The sequence below is a fragment of the Felis catus genome, chromosome B4 (assembly GCF_018350175.1).
Source record: "Felis catus isolate Fca126 chromosome B4, F.catus_Fca126_mat1.0, whole genome shotgun sequence".
In the NCBI taxonomy this organism is placed as follows: domain Eukaryota; kingdom Metazoa; phylum Chordata; class Mammalia; order Carnivora; family Felidae; genus Felis; species Felis catus.
This window is the reverse complement of record NC_058374.1, coordinates 5,985,416-6,011,991: the sequence shown is the minus strand read 5'-3', so window position 1 is coordinate 6,011,991 and position 26,576 is coordinate 5,985,416. Positions and strand designations below refer to the sequence as shown.

General features: G+C 43.4%; 1 long non-coding RNA gene across 1 annotated transcript; it reads right to left on the bottom strand.

Annotated features, from left to right (window-relative positions):
- Positions 1-4,583: 4,583 nt before the first annotated feature.
- On the bottom strand, positions 4,584-21,918 carry LOC123386428. The gene is made up of 3 exons (XR_006600275.1): positions 21,858-21,918; positions 20,188-20,370; positions 4,584-5,721 (listed from the first exon to the last, which is right to left on the bottom strand). It is a non-coding gene; the product is annotated as an uncharacterized LOC123386428 (long non-coding RNA).
- Positions 21,919-26,576: the final 4,658 nt, after the last annotated feature.

Here is a 26,576-nt window from a genome sequence, read left to right as displayed (position 1 = left end):
AGAGGCGAGCTAACTGCGGTAACACCATGGCCCCAAATGCGTAACGACCCGGACTTAACACAGGTTTACTTCTGTTTGTGACACTGATCAAAGCAAGTGCTATTTGTTCACAACTACTCCACGGGGCAATTCAGGGCCCCAGGATCCTTTCGTCTTGTGTTTCTACGGGGCTCTGGACCCTCCTTCTCCCTCGGACGCGGCCAGCAGCAGAGTGAGACGCTGTGTGTCTTCCAACGTTCACCCAGAAGTGCGCATTTCACTTCTGTCGCTGTTCCACTGGCTCGACCTCACTATAATCACTTATTTCTCATTTTCCAGGTTTTTATCTTGGAATCGAGCGTAAATAAATGCTATTTTGGTATATATTGAAGTCATGAGCTTAGTTTGTATTAGACCCACCTATGTGACATTTAAATTTATAAAACCTTTTCTATTAAAACATCAGGGCTTTCTTTTCATCGAACCCTCATTGTACGGCGGGATATTGCTATCTTATACCATTTACCTATATTTTTACTAGACTTTCCACTTCTCTGGAAGGGAAACCAGTCTCTTTTTATTTTCCTCCTTCTTCTTTGTATTAGGTTTCTTCTAGTTTTATAAATGATTGTATTGCCTACACAATATATAACATACTTATTACTCTCATAAGATTACAGTGGCCCACAAATGCTTAAAGACATTAAGCTGGATTTTTAAAGGGCGAAGGAGTAAATAAGGTTGAAAAATTATTTGTGCTTTACAAGGCCTTTCATATGCTCGTTTATCAGCGAGTGCCAGACCAGCTATTAGAGGACTGATCCTCGCCTCTGCCCTGTTCCACTGTCACCTGGGGCATGTCACAATGCCACATCACCGGGAGCTTCATTTTTAGCCGTACATAGGGTACTGGATAGATGTGATAGCCGAGATTTCTCCCAACAGCCCAAGGGTTTTTTTCTGAATTCCACAGATGACTTCTTCAGAAGCTAAGAAAGATCACTTTAAAACCAACATTTTTTTTTCTTTTTTTTGCTTTGGCCTCCTACCTAAAAGGAAGACAGCTGTGGAAAAATTACAAATATGTTATCTTTGCGTAAGTAATAAAATCACATTTCTCCGTCCCTGTCCCATGAGGACGTGGAAGAAGCAAAGTCACGTTCCAGTCACTAAAAGTCTCCAGGAGGAACCTGTCAGGAATCAGTCACTAATCGTTTACCAGAGCAGCTAGCAGGTGCTACCCTCCACCCAGATTTCTGCATGGAGATATTGTGGGCTCCCCTCTCCTGGAAGTTACATGACAGAAGGAGTGAAATGCAGTGTGGCCTCCCTTATCAGGATAGAGTGATGATGGTGCATTTCAACCCCATTTCCACTGTGGCTTGAGGCCATTGGCACAATTCTGACACAAGACCTTTGAACTGAGCTGCTATTTAAGGCAAACGTGTGCCACTAAGTCGACACTCAGGTTTATATCAACCAGTGCTTTTCAAAAAAAGGGGTACGGGGAGCTCTCATTAATCTGTTATCGCATCAAGTATCCGGAAATCCAAATTCGCACAACTCTATGTCAACAAGAACTCCTGACTTTAAGAAATGATGTGCTTCCCTAGGGTGTTTAGAACAATTCAATTCCAAGAGAAAACCTTTTGATCAGCACTCCATAGTTTTTAAGGATGTATCGCAAACGATCGGAGACTAGACGTTGACCATTACCTACAGTAAGGGCGAAGGAAAGTAATCTTGGTCAAGTCCCTTAAACATCCAGGAACTGTTAGACGTCTTACATATGTGCTAGGAATAAATCTTAGTCCTGCAATCTAGATATGCGTGAATCATCACGTTACTTTACGTCCTTAAATCAAAGTCAACTCCAAGTCACCGAAAGAGTGCAGAGTCCAATTGCCGATGCTTCTTCCCATTCAACACCTTCTCCAAAGTTAAAAAGAGCAACACAGAGCAAAATATTCATTTCCTGTTCACACCTACATGGCCCACTGGGATCTGGCAGCCTGTGGCTTCCATGCCAAGTGTAGGCAGACGAATCTGCAGCAAGATGGTATATTCGGTCGTAGGGCCCAGCCTCCATGGTGCACCACATGGCCATGCCTTTCAGGGTCTTCTCACCTTTCCTGACGTTGCCAAAGAGAGAAGAACAGGATCCCCCTATTCATGGGACCCACAGACCCCTGTCCCCTTCGCAGTCTGGGCACTACCCTTCTCTTAAGGGCAATAGCTTCTCTGTACTACCTATGGCATAATCTCCCTCAAGAAGCCAAGTTTCCAGAACTTAAATCCAGGAGGAAATCACATCCCATTATACACAACTCCTGACTTCCTCTCTGCATCACAAGACTGACCTTGCTGAAGCATGAGCTTCTGGGTAGCAGTTAATGATAAAACAGCAGGAAAGCGTGCTTCGGGGTGTGATACTTAGTTTCCTTTTCATTTCAGAGCTGTTCTGGCCCCAGGAGAGTACAGGTGAGTTGCCTTCGGGAAATGAGAGGTCTGACGTTTCAGGTTAGCACATGCTGATAAGCATCTGATAGGTGTTGAGAAAGAGTGCTGCCTGGCAAACCTGGGCAGGACTTGGCCGGTAAAGCTGATCTTGAAATGAGCTCACCATGTCTCTAGAATCTACTACTTGGTCCGTAAGTACAAATATTCCTTGCATACCTATTACGTGCCGGGCACTATGTCAAATGATACAGGAAGTAAGGTGCATGAGACACGGTGTCACCTTTGAGGAGTTCAGTCTTGTGGACAAAGACGGAAAAATCCAGCATGCAGTCTGTGCACACGAAAGGAGGCATCAAGGGATGCAAAAGAAGCATAAGAGATAGATGCTGCCCTAGAGCATCCTGCCTGAAGAGGTGAGAGAGAATGAGAGCCATTATCGCCAAACCATGAGGACTAACCCCAATTGCAACAGGAATTCTGGAAAGGGAGGACATCTTAACGGTGCTCTTACTGCAGCATTGGGAGGACTCGAATTAAATTTTACATCGCTCTCTCTTCCTAGAAAAGCTTCAGAGCTGACTGTGAACAGGCCCTGTGCTAGGCTCTGGGAATACAAGCGCGAAGATGTTAAAACCTATGCCTTAACATGCTCTGCGAAGAGTGAAGGAGGAGGCCAACGAAACGGAGTTACCAGACAATGTGATCATGTAAGCAGCAAGAGTGAGGGGCCCCCAGAAGAAGACAGACAGACATAGCTTTCTTAACATAAGGAAAGTCATTTTCGGCCCCTGGCCACTGTCAGGGCAGGACAGAACCTAATCACCTGATTGCACACTCGAGTTATCTTCAGGGGTTCCTGGGGGGCTCAGTTGGTCGGACGTTTGACTCTTAATTTCAGTTCAGGTCACGATCTCATGCCCGAAGATGAAGGATGCACTGAGCAAATAAGTGGACTATGACTTCTCTGTTCTCCCTCCTTTCTCCATCCAGCTTCCATGGGGATCACCCAAGGACATTCTGTAATGGTTGCCCTGGAAGGTGCAGTGCGGATCCCATGGAGCCAAACTATAGACACATGGATCTGGGTTTGGTGAGTCCCCAGGCGGGGTCACAGCATGCGCCCCACCTTTTCTTTTGGCTTTTACTCGGGCTGATTTGCAAGATAAATAGACTGCTAGCCAAGAAGGCTCTTTCTTTTCTTCTTCTTCTTTTTGTTTTGATAAGTTCCTTAACTAAATAGAACATAGGGACTTATGGTACCAGCCCAATTATTAAGAGCCACTTCAGTTTGAAAACGCAATTTATATGTTCGTTCATCCACATTCTTGACAGATGAATGGGCTGAGGCCCCTAGAAATTTGTCAGCAGAGGGAAGAAAGCCTGGTCTTTCAGGACACCTGGGACTCGGGTGCTCAACAAAAATGAAGGTACAGGAATTAGAGTCAGAAATACCCACACACGTGAAAGAGGACCCTACACCATCATCAAGGGAGTCCCCATCCACATAACAAGCCTCCTGCTCAAATGCGAAGGCCCTGAGCAAGTCCCCATGCGCAGAAACAGGTCTGCCCGGACTCCACCCTCCACGCACCCCTCATGGCGGCATCTTGCCAGAGTTCCTACGCAGAAAATATTTTGCTGCCTCCAATGGTCCCACCACACCCCACCCAAGGGCACCGCATCCACACGTCTTCAAACAACATGGATGACCCCTCGCTGACAACTCTATTCCTGATTCTGAGTTGTACTTTGCCACCTGGGCCCTAGAGCAGCCCTGCTCCTGTCCTTGATTCACACAAAGGCAGCCTTTATATCTTTTACCTACTCTCGGGGCGCCTGGGTGGCGCAGTCGGTTAAGCGTCCGACTTCAGCCAGGTCACAATCTCGCAGTCCGTGAGTTCGAGCCCCGCGTCAGGCTCTGGACTGATGGCTCGGAGCCTGGAGCCTGTTTCCGATTCTGTGTCTCCCTCTCTCTCTGCCCCTCCCCTGTTCATGCTCTGTCTCTCTCTGTCCCAAAGATAAATTAAAAAAAAAAAAAAAAAAAAAAATATATATATATATATATATATATATATATATATATATATATATCTTTTACCTACTCTCTTTAGGGTTCAGACATCATCCCCGTGTCCTATCTTGGGAACAAGTGGTATATACCATTTTCTCCCCAGAAATCTGCACAAAGTAATGTTTCCCATGAAAGGCTCTTCCTTCATGCATGTCAACCATTGCAAACGCATAGCAGGCAGGGGGACACTGGGCCGCTATTTTAGCACTCAGCCTAACTTCTACTCTCAGTGTACGCTCTAGTGGAATACAAAAGGATGTCCTCAGACACCCCCCCCCCCCAAAATTCCCAGTTATATCCAGGGAAGCCTGGTCAGGGAGAGGAGACCCAGGTTCCATCTCAAGATTGCCTTGCTGGTTCCCTACACCTTTGCCATGTAGATGTAAGGTCCGGTCTATCATCCCTCTGCCTCAGGTTCCTATAAACTAGGTCTGGGGAGTCCCTTTCATGAATTGAATAGTTGCCAGGGAGTTTCGGACAATACTTGCAGCCGTCAGTCTACAGTGGGTGCAAATCTCAGGCCTCAAACTAAGATGTACTGAAAAAGGCTAACTTCTTGTTTCCGGTCTAACGTGTAAAGAAGTTAGAAATCATCGCTACCATGCTCACAACAAGAAAACAAAAGCTGAGCGAACTAAAGATCAACACGTCTTGTTAGATCCATCAGAAAATTGAGGTCACAAAGCAAACAGCTGTCCCCAGAACCGGAGGGACAGACAGGCAAATACAAAAACTCACAGCTCATGCAGAGCAGAGGCCCAAAAGCAGAAGCCTGGGGCTGCAGCCAATATTTGTAGCAACACTTTAAGAGCTGTAATTGACTAGTTGCTAGAGGCTCAGTGTAGACAGACTTGAGAATCAGCCACAACTCTAATGGGACCCAGTCTTAGGAGTTTGCTCACACTTTTGTGAGTTTTACCTCCCAGAGTCCTGCCAGGTTCTCACTGTAGCGTTCAGAGCAAAATCTCCTATTGCTTCCAAAAGGAGGAAGGGAAAACATTCTATTCTCATTAACGAGGCCTGCCCTTCAAGAGCAATTATTTACCAAAGTCTTACCAGTTGAGGCTTTACCAAAGCCCAGAGGGAGAGAAACATCCAACCCAGGCTCACGGAAAGGCTGAGGCCTCAACGAAGGACCACAGGATGCTTGCTATCCCTCATACCTCGCCACCACATCAGTAGGGTTCTTGTATAATAACAGGAGAGTACAGCTTTAAAAAAAAAAAAAAAAAGCAAACTTCATGTCCTATTTAAATGTCTTTAGGAAAATCCGAGACAGCGGGGGACATTAAAACAGGAATCTTAGAGGAAATTTTAGCCTCTGACACCACAGCTATAGTAAAGAGTAAACACAGCCAACTAGACCTAAAACTCACATCAAAGGCCTACCTACCTCAGCAACTCTCACCTGATACATCATATCTGACTTCCAGTAAAAAATTACAAGGCAGGATGTAAGGCAAAAAAACACAATCTGAAGAGACCAAGCAAGTATCATAACCAGACTCAGATACGGTAGCAATTTGGGGATTATGAGACTGAGAATTTTTTTTTAATGTTTATTTATTTTTGAGACAGAGGGAGACCGAGCATGAGTTAGGGAGGGGCGGAGAGAGAGGGAGACACAGAATCTGAAACAGGCTCCAGGCTCCAAGCTGTCAGCACAGAGCCCGACGTGGGGCTCGAACTCACAGACCATGAGATCATGACCCGAGCTGAACTCAGATGCTTAACCGACTGAGCCACCCAGGCACCCCTAGAGAGACTGAGAATTTAAAAGAACTATGATTCATATGCTAAGGGCTCTAACCAGAGATCCTCAGAGAAACTCCAAGAACACCAAACAGATATACCTGGATACAGTGTTATTTGAAATTGGACTTGAATTTGTTGTAAATGCAGACTGCATACTTTAGGACAACCACTAAAAAAGGTTAAAAAAAAAAAGTATAATTGATATGTTAAGAGAAGAGAAAAAAATCGTACAAAATGTTCAATTAAAACCAGAGAAGGCATTCAAAAAGATATATGCCTCCCGGGGCACCTGAGTGACTCAGTTGGTTAAGCATCTAACTTCAGCTCAGGTCATGATCTCACAGTTCGTGGGCTCAAGCCCCACGCTGGGCTCTGTGTTGACAGCTCAGAGCCTGGAGCCTGCTTCGGATTCTGTGTCTCCCTCTCTGCCCCTCCTCTGCTCATATTCTGTCTCTCTCTCAGAAAATAAATAAATATTCTTAAAAATATTTTAAAGATATATGCATCCCTATGTTCATTGCACATTATCTGCGAGAGCCAAGATATGGCAGCAATCTAAGTATCTAGCAATAGATGCGTGTATAAATAAAATGTGATGTGCCTAATGGAATACTACTTACCCATAAAAAGGAATGAAATCTTGCCATTTGTGACAACACAGATGGACCTGGAGGATATTATGCTAAGTGAAATAAGGCAGACAGAGAAAGACAAATACCATATGATTGCACATACATGAAGAATCTAAAAAACAAAATAAATGCACAAAACAAAACAGAAACAGACCATTAATACAGAAAACAAATTGGCGCTTGCCAAAGGGGACAAGGGTAGAGGGATAGGTGAAACAGGTCAAAGGGATTAAGAGGTAAAAACTTCCAGTTATAAAAAATATGACTGGGGGATACAAAGTGCAGCATACAGAATATAGTCAATAATATTATAATAATGCTGTATGGTGACAGGTGGTAGCTATACTTGTGATCAATTCATAATGTATATAAATGTTGAATCACTGTTTTATACACCTGAAATAATATAATATTGTATCTCAACTATACTTCAATTTAAAAAATAAAAAATAAAACAGACAAAACAGAAAAAGGGCAGAAGTGGGGAAAAAAGAAAAAAGAAAGAACCAAGGGTGATGAGGCATTGAATAGAAAACAGTTAAAAACGTGGTCAATACTAAAGCAACTGTAATAATAACTTTACGTGTGAATGGTCTAAATATACCAATGAAAAGACAGAGAGTGACAGAGTGAATAAAAAAAAAAAAAAAGACCCACCCAATTACATGCTGTCTACAAGAAACCCACTTGAAATACAACAATACAGATACATAAAAAGTAAATAGATGGAGAAGAAATTGGAACCCTTCTATACTTCTGGTATAAATACAAAATAACGCAGCTGCTATGGAAAACAGTTGCCAGTTCCTAAAAACTTGAGCATAAATTACCAAATGATCCAGCAATCCCACCTCAAGGTTTATACCCAAAAGAATTGAAAGCAGGGACCCAAACAGATACCTGTATATCCATGTTCATAGCAGCATTTTTCCCAAGAGCCAAAAGGTAGAAACAACCCAGATGTTCATTAATGGATATATGGATAAACAAAATGTGGCATATTCATACAATGAAATATTATTCATCCTTAAAAGTGGAATGAAATTCTGATACATTACAACATGGATAAAACTTGAAAATGTTATAAGTAAAAAAAAAAAAGTCAGACAAAAGGACAAACATTGTACAATTCCATTTACATGTGGTACTCAGAATAGGCAAATTCATATAGACAGAAAGTAGGATAGAGGGCTACCAGCAGGGGGGGGAAAGTTATCATTAAATGGTCAGAGTTTCTGTTCCCAGGTTCTGGACATGAATAGGAGTGAAAGTTACACAATAATGCGAATGTACTTAATGCCATTGAATTATACATATAAAAACGGTTAAAATGGCAAAATTTGTGTTGTATATTTTTTACCACAGTAAAAAAAAATTAAGAAAAGGAATACAAAGACATATCATGCTACCACTTATCAAAAAGAAAACTGGAGTAGCTATTTTATTTTCAGAATTGAGAGCAAGAAAAATTATCAGGGATAAAGAGGAGAATTATGTAATGATAAAAGGGTCAATTCTCCAAGAAGACATAACAGTTCTTAATGTGTATGTGTATGTGCCTAACGCAAAGCATCAAAATACATGAAGCAAAAACTGATAGAACTACAAAGTGACAGAGAAAAATCCACTATTACAGATGGAGACTTTGACACTCCTCTGTCAAGAAATGTTCAGATCCAACAGGCAGAAAATCAGTAAAGATACAGTTGACTGAAAATCACCATCAATCAACTTTATGTAATTGACATTCATAGAGTAACTTCATCCAACAACAGCAGGGTATGCATTCTTCTCAAGCTCACATGGAACATTCACCAAGAGACCATATTCTGGGTGAAGAAAATGTCAAAATATGCTCTCAGACCACAGTGGAATTATACTAGAGATCAACAAAGATAACTGGAAAAACACAAAATACGTGGAGATTAAACAACACAGTCCAGAATAACACAAGTCAAAGAAGAAGGCAAAAGAAAAATTTTTTAATGTTTTGAAGAAAATGAAAATACAACCCACAAAATTTGTATGCACAGTGAGAGCAGTGCCTACAAGGAAATTTTTAGTATGAATGCATACATATATACATATATATACATATATATGTGTGCATTTATATATATATATATATATATATATATATATATATATATGTGATCTAAGCTTCTACTTAAGAAAACTAGAAAAGGTAGAGCAAATCAAATCCAAAAGTAAGCAGAGGAACAGAAATAATAAAAATTAGGGGAGAAATCAGTGAAATTGGGAACAGAAAAACAAGAGATAAAATCATTCAAACCAGAAGGTAGTTCTTTGAAAAGATCAATAAAATTGGTAAACTCCTAGTCATGCTAATCAAGAAAAAAAGAGAGAAGACACAAATTACTAATATAAGAAATGAAAGAAAGAGTGGATATCATCACCAAAGATCCCATGGACATTAAAAAGATAATAAAGGAATATTATACACTACCATATACCCACAAATTTGATAACTTAGATGAAATGGACCAATTCCCTAAAAGACAGAGTCTACCACAACTCATACAAGAAGAAATAGACAATCTGAATAGGCTTCTATTAAAAAATGATTCAATAATTAATAATCTTCCAAAACAGAAAGCACCAGGCCCAGATAGTTTCACTGGTGAATTTTACTACACTTTCAAGGAGCAAATCATACTATCTACCATCTGCTCTAGAAAATAGAAGGAACACTTCCTAACTATTCTATGAGATTCACCTAACACCAAAACCAGACAAAAACATTACAAGAAAATTACAGACCATTATCTCTCAAGAACATAGATAACAAAAATCTTCAGCCAAATATTAGCAAATCAAATCCAACAGTGTGTGAAAAGAATTATATACCACAACATAACCCAAGTGAAATTTATTCCAGGTATGCAAGGCTGGTTCAACATTCAAAAATCAATTAATATATTCTGTCTCATCAATAGGCTAAAGATATTATAGATAGATAGGTAGGTAGGTAGATAGATATAGATATTATATATATATATATATATATATATATATATATATATATATATATATATATATAATAGCTTTTATGCTTAATTACATAAATATAATAAAGGACTGTCACCACAGAGGAAAAAACCAACTGATCCTGTCCAGTAGAGTCAAGGAATGCATCATAGAGGAAGTGACAGTGTAACCAGGTCTTGAGAAATGAGTAGAATTTCTCCAGGGAAAGGTGGTTTAGGGAAACGGGGCACTTGAGCAAAGATAACATAGCAGGAAGGTAGTCAGGTATGGCTAGTGTGTGATGTGGACAGTGTGGAAAATCTCTGGAATCCTTTGTCTCTCATACCTAGCTACTCTGCCCACCTGCAAATCCCAGATTTCTCCAAGAGGCATTTCTTAACAACCTTTCCTACTCTGCATCCTGCCAGGGTCAAGCGCAATGACAAAATAATCTTTATAAACCCGACATTGCCTTGACATGTCAAAGCCAATTGACTCTAGCTCCATTTATGTAATGGTAAATATCACTGGTCTTTATTTGTCAAACAGCTGGAAATTTCAGTCACCTCCTCCTGCCCCTGTAGCTAGTTAATGGTTAGTTTCTAATTGCTGCCTCATGTTGTCTGGCAGGAGGTTCCGTATGACTCAGGGCTTTACTGAGTATGACATTCCAAGAGGTCACTGGAGAGACACTCCCCCTGAACGTGACCCCGGGCACACACGCTGTGAGCACAAGCAGACAAGAGGAGAGATCCTCTCCCTTCTAAGTATTCAGGCAGCAATGAAATTTCTGAAAAAGAAAAGAAGGAACCAAGACACGTGTTGCTTATATGTACGGAAAGGGAAAAATAAAATCTGTTCACCCACTTTTATATGAGCAGATGCCATTTTCGAAGGTGGCTAGAAACCCCTGCACAGCTGCACAGAGAAGAACATTCCCATCTTTACAAATGTCTAAAAATGTGCATAGGCGGTTTGGTATTTGGCCATTAATGTTCCTAAGATAATACTATACATGATAGGGTTAAGCAAGAGTTGTCATTTCAAAAAGAAGACACAAGAGGGGCACCTGGGTGGCTCAGTCAGTTAAGCATCTGACTGCGGCTCGGGTCATGATCTCACAGCTTGTGAGTTCAAGCCCCGCATCGGGCTCTGTGCTGACAGCCCGGAGACTGGAGCCTGCTTCGGAGTCCGTGTCTCCCTCTCTCTGCCCCTTCCCCACTCACACTCTGTCTCTCTCTCTCTCTCAAAAAATAAACATTAAAAAATTAAAAAAAAAAAAGAAGATACAAGATATTTTGAATGTTCATGTATACCTACACACAGAATTTAAATTTGTGTAAATATCATGTATATCATGGCACATCTTCAGTCAAATGGAAAAGCTTGACAGAATAAAAGCAATAAAAAGATATGGCTTTTGCATTATTACGATCTTATGTAGGTCCATGACCAGCTTACGAATGATAGCAATAACCACCGGACTTGATTAAGCAATTAGGGAATAACAGACTGTGCTTAGAGCTTCATGCATTTCTTCACAACAGCCCTACGACAGCAGCCGTGCTATTATCCCATTTTACAGATGAGGAACAGAGGTCTGCATTCGATCAACCAGGAGGTGATAAAGTCAGGCCCCAAATTCTAGTCTGGATTTAAATCTTTATTTCAACCACCCCCCTACTGTCTCCTTGAAATGGCTGCTTTACATCTATTCAGTCACTAACCAAGCCTTTATCAAGTATGCATGCATGAACACTGTGCTAAACACAGTGGATAAAAATGTGTCTAAAACGCCATCTGCCCTCAGCAAACCGTTGGTCTAGTAGTCAGTATAATTTTTTACCTTGAACATTACTATGCAGAAAGCAGCTTTATTCATAAGAGGAAAAAAACCAGGAAATAAATGTCCTTCAGTGTACAAATGGATAAAGTCAACCATGGTGCACCCGTATCATGGAATACCATCCAGCAGTAAAAAGGATACATAACATGCAACATCATGGACAGATCTCAAAGGAATTAGGCCAAGAGAAAAAAGTCAACCAAAAGCTTAAACACTGTGCAATTCCATTTACGTAACAATATTGAAATAACAAAATTACAGAGCTGGAGAACAGGCTAGTAGTTGCCTGGGGTTAGGAATGGGAGGTGGGGGAGGAGGGGCAGCATGAGGTGGCTATGTTGATGGAACTGATGGACATCAGTAAGTTATAAGAATCCACACACGTGATAATATTGCATAGAACGATTCACACACACACGAATGCATATAAAACAGGGGGAGTCTGAATAAGCTCTGCGGACCTATGTCAACACCCTGGTGGTGATACTGTACTGTAGTCATGTAGGATGCTACCATTAGGGGAAGCTGGGTGAGGAACACAAGGACCCTCCCCTCACCACCACCACCCCCCCCCCGCCCCCGGGTATTTTGTTCTGCAACTCCCCTGAATCTACAATGATTTCAAAATTTTTTTAAAAATTTAACTAACGTGCAAGTATTTCTCCCTTTTTGGAGACTATTTAACTCCAGCAGTAGCTGCAACATCTCTGCCCTTGCCTTGAGGCCATTGCCCTAAGAAAGCAAAGATTTTGTGGGTCCTTGGCAGAATTCAAATTGAGATCATTACAGTCAATGGTTAAATCAGCCATTAACATGCAATGAAACTGCCAGCAGGTACGTGGCAATCCCATAGACAGAGATGTTTGTTTGTTTGTTAAACAGATCCACAACCCCATTTTGGACTTTTATACATTTTCTAAAGTATGATCTAAAACACATTATGACTCATACATACAAATAAGTAACAGGTCCCTCTATTCCTCTGTCCTTCTTTTTGAAGAATTATCCTCCTTGCTATCTATATACAAAACATGCCCCCCGAATCTGATTCAAAGGACAAAAATCCCACAAAATTAAGGTAGCATTTGGCTATCTACTCTGAGTGACCAAAGGCTTTTCTTGGGTGGGCAGAAGTCTTGGCCCTCTTTTTTATCAAAATCTTCTATTTCCCTAATAGCCTGTATTTTTATGCACCCCATTTTGTCAAATACAAGATGCCAGGAATTTTAAGAGACACCCTGATCTTGGAAATATTCAAGCATAAACGAGGTGTGTCTTAGCATCAGTGGAACACTGTGAATAGTCCACCCAAAGGCCTCCAAAATTCCATCCGTAGATCTCCACATGTAACCTCTGTGTTTATTTCAAGAAAGGACCCTTCCTTATGCCATACAGAAAATGTTTCTATTTGTGGTGATGTAATCCCTCCGTTCAAACTACAAGGTCCAAATAGAGGCTTCCTTTCTGGAAGATAAGAACCTGTAAGGGAAGGGGAGAGTGTGGTTATTTGCACGGATGAGATGAGCTCATGTGAAACTGCCCGGCGACACCAGTGCCTGGGATCAGCCGTGTGTGAGTGCAGACCAGCTGACTGGAGGCCCATGATTCATCCACCACTGACTCCATCACAAGGGCAAGGATGCAGTTCCTGAGATAGATAATCAGCTACTTCCTGCCTGTGTGGGTCCGCAGGAAGGCTCGGCTGAGTCACACAACAATGACTGGGGTAGCTCTTGCTGAGTCACAGGCCAGCCATGCAGAGAAGTCTTCTGGAGTAAGCACTGTGGTGCTTACGACTGAGAGGGGACCACTTCCACGAACAACATGGGCCCTATCACCATGACAACAGAGAGGAGGAGGAGGGTGTGGCATGACCACCAGCCCCTGACACCCAGTCCCCAAGGCCCACCTGGACGGTTAGTGGGACCAGGCAAGAAGCCACAGACTTCAGCCTCCAAGAGAAATTAGTCCAGAGTCACCCAATCACAGATCTCCAAAGGTCCCAGACATCGGCCAGTCCGGGAATATGTACACTTGGATGAAAATAAAATCCTTGCTCCGCTAACCAGCAATGGATATCTAGCATCTTAACTATGAGTGTAGGCATCATGCCACATCACCAGCACCTGTGTCTGCCACCAATAAAAACCATAACCTGGTCACATCCCATTATGGTTGTTGCAAATATCTTGAAATAGCATTCACCCTTCATCTCTACTTAGAATTTATGATTCTTTTAGACTTGCCGCTCTCTCTTGGTATTGAATCCATTATTAAAGTCGCACCGGGGTGCCTGGGTGGCTCAGTCGGTTAAGCGGCCGACTTCAGCTCAGGTCATGATCTCACGGTCCGTGAGTTCGAGCCCCACGTCAGGCCCTGGAGCCTGTTTCAGATTCTGTGCCTCCCTCTCTCTGCCCCTCCCCTGTTCATGCTCTGTCTCTCTCTGTCTCAAAAATAAATAAATGTAAAAAAAAAAAAAAAAAAAAAAAAAAGTCGCACCTACGTTCCTCTTCACAAATGTTTGGTATTTTGATAACTGTATTTCAGTAAACATTCTTATAGGTTGATGTATTATTTTTTACACGTAAGCATTATTGTGAGAAGGGATCCAGGGTTAACCTTAGACCACCGAAGAGGTCTGTGGGAGGAAAAAGCATAAAGACATCATAGAAGCTGGCTGGGGTTGCTGTGGGAAAGGACCACAGACCGGTGGCTTACACAACAGAACTTTGTCCCATCACCTGGAGACTGAAAGTCCAAGATCAAGGTTTCGGCTGGGTTGGTGCCTTCTGAGGCCTCTCTTCTTGGCCTATGGACAATGCGTTTGTTCACATCACCTTCCTTCTATGTGGGTCCCTATGTCCAAATTTCTCCCCTCTCTCAGGACACCAGGCATGTTGAATTAGAGCCCACCCTAATCACCTCATTTTAACCTCATCACCTCTGCAGAGACCCTGTCTCCAACTAAGGTCATATGCTGGGGTCCTGGGGGTTAGGACTCCAACATACGGTTTTTTGGGGGGGACACAATTCAACCCTTAAGAGACACATACTGTCATGCAATCTCCATGCTTTCTTCGCGAGGAGCCTCAGGCCCAGATCAGTGGAGAAACTGACAAAATTGCCAGCAGAATACAGACTCCCCAATGCCTCGTTCAGGACTTACAGTGCTCTGTAAACCAGAAAGGACTGCAGTTGTAGGTTCAATGGCGATCTCTCCCTGGCAGACACTCTCAGAAGCGTGCAAGGTCCATCCGAATGCAAAACTTTTCATCTACTAGGCAGCCAGCTCTTTGGCCCCAGAGAAGGAACAGGGGCCGCTGGTGATACAATTTCATTACTTTCCTCTGGAAGCTGCTTCCAGTCTCATCTTTAATTTTTGTAGCAGTTGGATCGCCCGTATCAGGCATATACAGTGGTGGGCAACGGGGCCCAGGGGGTCCACTTGCGGTCTCCAAGAAAATGCCTACAGCCTTGACGGCACTTACTTACTGCACAGAAGACATTTGAACACTGTAGGAAAATGGGAAATCTCGCCATTTCTCTCTGAGAGACTCTCTGATAAATCTTGACCTCAGACCTAGTAAGAAAATCTGAAATCCCGTCCGCCCCCGCCATCTGACCCTGTTCTCAAGAGAGCCGAAATGGACTCTTTCCGCCTAGCTGTGGATACGCACAAATCCAAGATATGGAACCGGTCCAATGGAAACCACTCAAAGCAGAGAGCTGCTGGGGTCCACACAGACATATTTCAATACACCGGCTAGAATCCATAAATCTGATCGTCATTCAGGGTTTACTTAAGAAACCACCAGGGGCACCCGGGTGGCTCAGTTGGTTGAGCATCTGACTTTGGCTCAGGTCATGATCTCATGGTTCCTGGGTTTGAGTCCCGGGTCAGGCTGTGCGCTGGCAGCTCAGACTCTGGAGACTGCTTCAGATTCCGTGTCTCCCTCTCTCTCTGCCCCTCCCCTGCACATGCGCTCACTCACGCTCTCTCTCTCTCTGTCAAAAATAAATGACATTTTAAAAGAAGAAAGAAAGAAAGAAAGAAAGAAAGAAAGAAAGAAAGAAAGAAAAGAAGGGAGGAAGAAAGGAAGAAAGAAAGAAACCAGCACACCCATGTCTCACTGAGGCATTCAGAATGATCATCTCCACTTGGCAGCTTGAAGTCAAGGCAGGGAACAGGGGATCTTATTGCCTGCAGGTCCTAAAGTGACATCTGGGACACTAATCATCTCTGAACAATGCCCCCATCAGCCGTTTACCAAAGCGTACCAGGCTGGTTACAGCCCCCACATTGCATGAACTTGGCCCTTGGCATTTCTTCATCACATACTAAATACAAACACAGCAGTAATGAAGCATATAACAGCCGCGTCCCTCCCTGTCCTCCCTGCTAGAGGCCAGGGGCCACTGTGCGTCTTTCCCACCGCCATATTCTCGGTGCTAAGCACGGATTCCCACACGTGGCCAACACCGATCAATATTTGTTCAGCAGACAAACAAATGCCTCTCCCACTTTCACACCCACCTCTCCGATAGCCTGTGCCCTTTTGTGGCACTCTCTGCCCTTCAGGGTGACCCAAGTTCATTTAAATTCAGCTTTAAAAATATGCCCAGAGTATGGGAGCAAAAGGGCCACTATAACCTGCCTCACAGACCCACCCATTGGACGGGGCCCTGTGGCGGTGTGGGGTGACCGGATCCCGGCTGCTCTACTGAACACTCCCTGTCTGTCAAGGGTCGAATGTAGACTGCCTCATTCATTCTGCACAGTGACTTTATTTGAAGGACTCACAGGCTAAGGGTTGAACATCTTAGGTGAGGTCACACGGCTGGAGGGTATTTGTGGCATAATAGGAAATACATTTGGTCTCTGTCCCTATTCCCAGGGCAGAACTCCTAAAACCCTTGGAATTTCCTGAGTAATAGGAATGTCCTTTGTTTCTCACAAGGAGCCCCTTTGGACCTCACCTGAGTTTATGCCAATGAGGTCACACATTAGCATAAACCCACACGCAGGTGGGGCCCCTAGATGGCCTCAGGATGGGACTTTCAGGGTGGGGAGATTCCAGCCCTACCCCCTGAGCCCCCCATAGGGCGCTGGGGGCTACAGAACAACAAGACCACCTTCTGGGTTGGTGATGGCGGAGAGGTGCGGGGAGAGGGGCACCGCCAGGGAGCAGGGGAGCTCCACACCCCGTCCCATAGGCCCTGCGCATCTCCTCCCTCTGACTCCTCCTGACCTGGCATCCTTTATGATGAGCCCGTAACAGCGCCTGAGTTCTGTGAGCCACTTCAGCCAATTACCAAACCAGGGGAGGCCGACTCCCCCCACAGTATCGCCAGAGGGTCAGAAGTACAGGTAACAAGCTGGTAGCCTGCGCCTGGTGTCTGAAGGAGGGCGACCGTCGTGTGGCAATAAGCCCTTAGCCCATGGGGTCTGCGCTAACCCCAGGCATATAGCGTCAGAAGTTAAGTGAATCAGCAGACACCTGGGGGTGTGAGACAAGAGGTTGCTGGCCGGGACAAAAGCCCACATGTGGGGTCAGATGTGTTCCGTTCAGTCGGTATCGAACCAGGACTGGAGCTCAGATACGGCTGATTCAAACACTGCGTTCATCGGTGAGGCGTGCACCCTACGTGGAGGTGGCTTTGTGATTTCCAAAGACCGATTGGCTTCCCAGCCCCTCTCTAAGCACCGCGACCATGCCCTTCACCAGCCATGTCTACATTTGACTTCTTGCCCCTTGGCTCCCAAGCTCCTAGCGGGCTGCCTTCAGAGTCCCTCGGTGACCAGAGGACTTCCCCAGACTATCACACAGGCACCAGGAAATCAACGAAAAGATGACACTTTTTTTTGCAGTCTTCAGCCCTGTCTTATCTAGGTGCCACAGACAGTGCTGACATGTAGAGCCCCAAAACCAGACGCAGCAGCAATCACGACCAGACCCCCTGTTCCCTTGGCTGATCGGCAAGTGGCCAGAGAGGTCTCCCATTTCCTGAAAATCCCTGTGCCCCCTACTGTACCCGGGTAGATCCTCACTATAAAAAGCAGTTAGGAGAAGGAGAAGGAGAAGGAGAAGGAGAAGGAGAAGGAGAAGGAGAAGGAGAAGGAGAAGGAGAAGGAGAAGGAGAAGGAGAAGGAGAAGGAGAAGGAGAAGGAGAAGGAGAAGGAGAAGGAGAAGGAGAAGGAGAAGTGAACAAATACAGAAAAGAGATTTTTCAACCACACAGCCTCCTTGGCTACCTTAGCAATGGCATCGCACGGCTGTTTCCAGGAGAATTTGTTTAAATTCTAAACACGTGCTCCCTTCGCACTGGAAACCAGGTTCCAGACGGTGGACGTGGCTGAATACTAATTACTTGTAGCCAAGGACACTCAAAGACCAATCTTTCCCTTTTTCCTAATTTGAATCATCTGTTCCTAATGCTTCTTGCCCAACCCACTTCTCAGAAAACAAGTTAATAAACAGGCAAAACCGACAGTTGGGATGAAATTAATGAAATTAACAAGCTTTCTCTCCTTCCTTCGTTTATGTGACAAATATTTATTGGGTGCTTCCTCTCCCCAGGCAGCGGGCTAAGAGTGATGAGCAAACACAGGCACCGTGCCTGCCCCGGGTGCTGAGCAGACATGAAGGAAATAATCACACCAATAAATGCAGAACTGCAACTTTGGGAGCCCCCTGGGAGAGAGAGGTGCGGTCTAATGAGTGCATGTCACAGGGATTTGAGCTGGTCCTCAGGCTGGGAAGATGGCCCTGAGGACATGACAGCAGATGCATCAGGAGTTGGCCAGCAGGGGGAAGAGGGACACTTAGGAGGCGGATGGAAACAGCAAGTGCAAGGGAAGTTCCAAGGGAAAGGATCATGGCCAGGTCAAGGGAGCTTCAGAAAGTCAGTATGACCGGAGGAGTAAGTGGTCTAAGATGAGGCCAAGGAGGTGGTCAAGGGCCAGGCCACCTGATGAACAGTGAGCTGTGCTGAGCAAGGTTGTGACCAACCCCAAGAGCCACAGGAACCATGGAAGGACTTTGATCACTGGGATGACACAATCAAACTGTCACTTCAAAAATGTTACTTTCGTGGTGGCATCATAAGTAATATCAGCTGTACTGTACTTTTCGTATGAAATAGGAAAAAGTAGGAATTGTTATCTCCTCTGGAGATGACAGTCCTGACTCACGGAGAAGGAAAGCAACTTGCCTGGTCATAGCGTATGAGGGGCTAAACCAGGGGACCCTTGTCCCATATTCCCAAATCTCTAAACATCCATTCTTTTTTAAAAGTAGGTCAGGAGCACTTGGGTGGCTCAGTTGGCTGAGCATCCTACTCTAGATTTCGGCTTAGGTCTTGATTCCAGCATCATGGACTTGAGCTCCATGTTGGGCTCTGCAATGAAGGTGCAGCCGGCTTGAGATTCTCTCTCTCCTTCTGCCCCTCCCCTATTCTCTCTCTCTCTCTCTTGCTCTCAAATAAAAAATAAAATAAAGTAGATTAAAAATCTGTCAATAGTCACATTCGGTGACCCTCTCAACTTATGCATCTGACATGCTGATTTCTGAAGTTGTGTGGGTGTAAAGGACTCAGCCAGTGTCCAGAAATACAAGCCACCTGATGTCGACTTCTAAGAGTGGTTAAGCTTTACTTCCTCTTCTCTCCACACACTGGATCTATTTCTCCACTCTAAGTCACCCCCAACTTCTTAAATGCAATGCCTCGCTCCTAGCACAGGCCATGTTCACTGCACTGCCAGGATGGCCTTGTCACCACAGATAAAACAGACCCGGAGTCTTGGAAATGAAAAGGAAATGTCATGTGTTATTCCCTAAGACAAGTCTAAATCGTTCTGGACCATTGAGTAATAAACAGTGAGAGAAAGACCCAGGGGCTCCAGTGAACAAGCACGAACAGTTAAATGCTTCATATGCTCAAGGAGATAAAATACAAGACTGAACAATTCAGCAGAGAAATGGAAATTATTTCTTTTAAAAAGAACCAGCAAACGTGGCAGTTCTTTAGGGTCCACTGGGACCTCTACCTGTGTAGAGGCCGTGTAGCCTCTACCAAATACCCTCCAAGCAGGGGAACTGCTTCTCCCCGTGTGGCCCACGGACCCCTCACACCGCACTGCCTGTTCCTGGGGATTTGCCCTTCCTCCTCACCAGAGCACCACCAGGTACTGGTCTCTGGAATTTCTGACTCTGCAGTCCACTGTTTATAGAATCCTAATGGTATTGAAACCCTCTCCTTTCTCCCCATTAATGGTTTTGGGGAACAGATTTCTTGTTCAGTCCCTTGTGTTTCCACTCTTTCTCTTTCTCTCCAGCTACTTTTGGGGGGAGTGCTTTGCTGCACTCTCCCCCTTTTCTCTGTCCTCTCTCCATAAAAACAGCTGCTTACCCTCCATGGCCTCTCTCTCCCCCAGTTCACCTCTCCACGCCACTTACCTGCCAAGTTCTGTGGCCCAAGTTATGCACGTTGTTGTGTCAATCCTCAGATCAGTTTCCTAGGTGTGTAAGATGGTTTGGTGCTGATCTAGCTGTATTTCAGGGACGGGAAGAGCCAAGGATTTCCATGCTGCTCCGCCATCTTGGCCCCCAAATTAAAAAGATCCAATGGAAGTTCTAGAACTGAAAATACGGTATCCAAAATTAAGAGTGCTATGGACAAGTTCAAGAGAAAATTAGAAAACTAAAATATACAGGGGGAAGATAAAGCATAATAATAAGGCACCGAGCAGCAAAAACATGGAAAGCACAACAGAGCAGCTAACAGCAATAGAGTACACGCTGAGAATGTCTAGGGTATGTGCTTATGAAAGTCTAGAAGGATAGAAGAGAATGAGGGGAAAGGGATATGAAAGAAATAATGGCTGAGCAATTTCCAAAAATGGTGAAGATCAAATCGCAAAGTCAGAAAACCCTAAGAATTCCAGCAGGATAAACAAACAAAAGAAACCCACCCCCAGGCACATCATAATAAAACTATTGAAAGTCAAAGACAAAAGGGATGTCTTGAACACAACAAGAGGAAAAAAGGCATATTATATTAAAAAGACCTAAAATAAAATGTCCACAGACTTCTCAACAGAAGACAACAGAATGGTACCTTTAAAGTGCTTAGGGAAAGCCCATATATACAAAGTCAGGAATAAAAAAGCAATAGCACTGCCAATCCTACATGTATTAAAAATATACTACTACAAATCGCTCCTTAGCCTTTTGGCTAAGATCAAGTGTAAAATACCCTATGAAGGTATTATAAACAACCCTATGAAAGGTTAGATGGATGGTCAGATTACCAGAGAAATAAAACTTACTCAAACTGTCACAATAAAGTAGAAAATATAGTCATGTTACTATGAAAGCAATTGAATCCATAACTTAACCCCCCCAAAAAGAAAGTCCTGGTCCGGATGAATTCACTGGGCATTCCAATAAACACTCAAAACAGAAATAATATAACTCTTACACAAACTCTTTCCAAGAAGGAAAAAAAGCAATCTAAAATTTGTGGGGTCTTAAATTATTTATTTATTTATTTATTTAGAGACAGAGACAGCGTGAGTAGGGGAGGGGCAGAGAGAGAGGGAGAGAAAGAATCCCAAGCAGGCTCCACACTGTCAGTGCACAGCCCAACACGGGGCTCGAACTCACGAAACTGTGAGATCATGACCTTAGCCGAAACTGAGAGTCGGACGCTTAACCGACTGAGCCACCAAGTGCCCCTCAAACTTGGTTTTTTGAAGATGATCCCAAACCTCTTATGAATATTACAAGAACGGAAACTTTCAGACCATTCTTACTCATGAACACAGACATAAAAGTGTAAACAAAAGAAGGGTAAACCAAATCGAACAATATAGAGAGAAATTAATACATTATAGCCAAGTTAGGCTCATCCCAGGAATGCTGGGTGTATGTAACATTCAAAAACCAGTCAGTCAGAATCATGTGACATCTCAATAAACACAGAAAAGGCATGAAACTCAACATACATTCGTCAATTAAAAACCTAAGAATAGAAGCTAACTCTTTGCTTTTATGTTTAAAAAGCGACTACAAAAAAACAGTATTGGTTAAACAACAAAAAAAAAAGTACACACTTTCCTTCTGACCTGAGGAATGATGAAAATTCCCACTGTCATCACTTCTAGTCAATGCTGTACCGGAGGGCCTAACAGAAGTAAATCAAGAAAAATGGAGAAAGGATAGAATTGGAAAGAAAGAAGGAAAACGGTCATCATTCTCTGAGTACGTAATTGGTTTATGTAAAATGCCAAAACAAAACAAAATTGCAGATGGTATTAAGAGCTAGTAAGTGGATTTAACAAGGTCTGGAGGTACATAGATAGGTTTTTAAAAAGCAATTATTATTTCTACGTAACCACAGTAAATAATCAGAAAATCAAATTTTGAATATACCTTCAACCTTTTATGTTTGATCTTTCTGAATGTGTCACCCAGTCCAAAAATAATAATAATAATGGTTTTGATTAAACAGTCCTTTGTTGTGGAAAGAGAAAATTTTCACAATAGCATCAAACACACACACGTCCTAATCTGTACTATAAGAGCAGCCACTTGAGTTTAAAACTCTCCATACGACCTCCCCAAAACAAGATCATCAAGGAGTGAAAATAAACCACACATGCCTTCAGCATTACCAGAATCTGGAGGAACTCCAAGTTATGCAGAGAAATACACACTTAATGGCAACAAAGATATCACTGGAGCTCTGCTGGGGCTTCAAGACCTTGGGGGTAAAGAGTGGGGAAGGGAGTATTAAGAAAATCCTTGAAGAATAGGAGTCCTATAAACTGTGCAGTCACCCAGGGCTCTGTGCTCAGAAGGACCTGCCCTTGATTTAAAGCTCTGTTGTCACCATCTTGAAATTCTCACAATTTTATCTTCCAACCGATGCCATCACGCATGGGAGTTCAGGGAGGTTCAAAGCGAGTGCACAGAAAGTGTGTTATGCCTGCAGCTGGGTAAGTGAGAGAAGAGCCCCAGGAGACCATGCTTTGTTTGACCTTGAACTACTTTGCACACAGAAGGTTGTGCATCCTAGAAAAGGGCAAGGACCAAGGAGCTTGAACATCATCTTTCTTCCCTCCAGTCGCCACATATGCTAAAAATAATGACATAGAAGGAAGGGGAAAGACCAACAGCCCAGAGTGTCTTTTCTTCTCAGTCCTTCTTCCCTCATCAGTAACCCAAAGGGAGCAAGTGTTGGTAGAATGTGGGCATATCAAGAAGTGAAATAGGGGTGCCTGACTGACTCAGTTGGTTGGGTGTGGGACTCTTGATTTCAGCTCAGGTCATGATTTCACAGAGTCCCACATCCTGCTCCATGCTGATAGCATACAGCCTGCTTGGGATTCTCTCTCTCCCTCTCTCTCTGCCCCTCCCCCCCTCAAAAATATATAAACTTTATTTTTTTAAGTTTATTTATTTTGAGAGAGAGACAGTGCAAGTGGGGGAGGGGAAGAGAGAGAGGGAGACAATGAATCCCAAGTGGGGCTCAAACTGATGAAACCATGAGATCATGACCTGAGCTGCAACCAAGAGTCAGACACTTAATCGACTGAGCCCCCAGGTGCCCCCCAAAATAAATAAATTTAAAAAAATTAAGTTGCCATTCTGCAATATAAAGATGGACAACAGAATTTGTGCTGATAACTTACATTTAATTTTTCTTTATTTGGAATGACAGGAAGTAGCAAATAAAAAACACCATGACAAATCAAGAGGCAGCAAAAAGAAGATGCTTCATGTTTTAGTACCTTTAATGACATTTTCCCCCTTTTTGAACAAAGGGTTTAGCATCTTCGTTTCACACATGGTTCCCAAATGCTATAGAAAGTCTTGAACAAATGTGTCAATACTGCCCGTGAGCATTCTCACTATGGAAAAAGGGAGACGATACAAATATGGAATGATGAAGACAGAGCCTGCTGTGTGTGCGTGAGATGCAGGCAGTCACAGAGGGCTTGGTTCAGTGCTCTTTGCTGCTGAAATTCTGGACAAATTTTGAACCAGAGGTCCCACATTTCATCTTGCACTGGACTCCACAGATTATGGAGACAGTCCTGGGTGATTTTCCTGGTTGGAACTGAAGCTACCAGTGGGAACTTATATGTCTAATAATATAAATACATATAATTTTAATATAAATTGAATATAATATATATTAATAATATATTAATATAAATATATTCACATATATTCTACTTAATGTTAATTCTACTTAGTTTTATTTACACACACACACACGTATATTTATCCTAGCTCCGGCCACTGAAAGAGCACTGGACAGCCCTCCATCCAGATCCAGGAACAAGAGTTCAGGGGAGACATGGCTGGTTCCAGCACTGAAACAGGGAAGGCAGGGATGAGCATGGGCTCTTGGGCCAGAAAGTAAGGACATGCTCAAAGAGGGTAGGCATGCCAAAGGACATAGGAGCCAGCTCGAAGATGTTCTCACTCCCAAAATCTGGGACAATTTGAGAAGAAAAGAGAGAAAGAAAAGAAAGAAAGAAAGAAAGAAAGAAAGAAAGAAAGAAAGAAAGAAAGAAAGAAAGAAAGAAAGAAAGAAAGAAAGAAAGAGGGAGGGAGGGACACTAATGGATTATAATTCATTGACTATAATAGGAATCCATTCGTCCATACAACAAAAAGTGGAGAAACAAAGAAAGAAATGAGGGAGAAAGGAGGGCTCTTGCTGATGTCAAGTCAAATGCTGAATGATAAATGTGGAAGAAGTGGCAAAACTGGAAAATCACCTTTTTGCAATCATCCCAGCAAAGATGGGTTTGGGCAGGAACCATCAGCAGATGCTCACAGCAAGGGAGATGTTTCACAGGGAGCAGGATATCTCCTGGGCAGGGCTTCGGTGTTTTCCCCCAGACCTGCATGTTCACTTCGAGGGGAAAGAGGATATGTGTAGAGTGGAGAAACTGAACAATGCTTTGGGTGGGTGATCACAACCGTTACCAACGAGAGGCAGGTGGGCACCTCGTGAGTCCAGATGGAACACCCTGAGAGACACGTGTTACTTCCAACATATTGCAGCCAAGGGTGCATAACCTGAATCTGACCGTGAGGCAACATGAGACAATCCAACTTGAGAAACATCCAATGAGATAACTGGCCTGTAGCCTTCCACACGGTCGGCCTCGTGGAAGCCCACGAGGGCCCACGGATCTGTACCACATCAAAGTAGACAAACACAGAATGACCACGAAATGCAGTCTGTGCTCCTGAACTAGGTCCTGTACTGGAAGGATGCTATGAGGGCAACCGACGAAATTGGAAGGTGAACTGCTTTAGATGAAAGAATTAAATCAAGGCTAAGTTTTCTGTTTGAGAACTTCACTGTAGTTCTATAGGAGACTCTCTTTGTTCTTAGAAAATGCACATGTTAATATTAAAGGGTAAAGGGGACTGATTATGCAATCTACTCTCAAATGATTTAGAAAATAAAAAATAAAAATACCTATAGACAGAATGAGAAAGAAAGAATAACAAGTGAATGTGGCCAAGTTTCCAATGTCGAATCTGGATAGAGGGACTAAGGGATTTATTTCTCTGCACTCTCCTTGCAGGTCTTCTATAAGTTTAATATTATTTCAAATAACAAGTTAAAAGAACAAATACCTAAAACTATATGTGACGAAATATGTATGAGAACAGAAGAGCACCAAGTATCATGATGAGAAAATATTAGAAACCTAAATAAGAGAAGGAATAAGCCATATTCATGGATTGAAAACCCCAATACTGTAAAGATGTCAATTTTCCCAAAGTTATCTATAGAGTCAATGCAGTCTAAATAAAAATCCCAGCAAATGTTTATGGCAGTTGAAAAGCTTATTCTAGAATCAAATGGAAATCCAATGGGCCAAGTCTAGCCAAGATAATCTTAAGAACAGAATGAGATGATCTACTTTATCAGATACCAAATTTTATTTTAAAGCTACATTAATTAAGGTGATATTGATGCAGGTTTAGACAAATCGGTAGAATATAATAGAGAATCTAGAAACGGGTCCTCTGGATCAATAACAAGATGGCCCTGGAGAGCAATGAGGAAAAGACAATCTTGCAGGAAGTGGTATTGAGTCAACTAGAGGTGGCAGGTCCGGGGGGGGGGGGGGGGGGGGGAATGACGCCAGACTCCTAACTCTTACCATCCACAAAAATCAATTCCAGGAGCATCGCAGGTAAATGTAAAAGGCCAAATAATAAAACTTCTAGAAGATTACAGTGCCAGTTATTAAGTTCTTGTCTCTCAGCTCCAAATCCACTCTTCTGTTCTCTGCTTTGTGATTCGGGCTGGGACTTTCTACATTTCTCCTTTGCCAGTTGGTTTCCTGCTAGATTCTGTGGTTGGGGCTGCAAGAGGGAGACCGAGAGGTGGGAGAAACTGAGAAAATCCTTCCTCCTTCTGGCTCTGTGAGCTGTCCTGTGCACATCTCTCCAGCTACAGCCCTTCACCCCGGCAGCACCTGGTTCCGGCCTCCGGCTCAGCCCGTCTTATCACTCCCGCCCAGGAGCCCTCAGCATCAGCAGGACAGCACCGGCACCTGCCTCCTCAGCTGTGAAGGATCTCATCTCTGAGTTCAAGATTCTGATAACACCCACTCTTGTCTCTGTTGCCCTAGTCTTAGAAGCTCCACCCGTTTTCCGAAGTGATTATCTCTGTGTCGCTGTAAGCTCCCTTTTTTTCCTTCAGCTCCCGATCCCCATGTAACCACTTCTTATTAAATTCTCTCTGTTGTACCCGGTGTGATTTCAGTTTCCTAACTCCCGTGATGGCTGATCCAATAAGATTC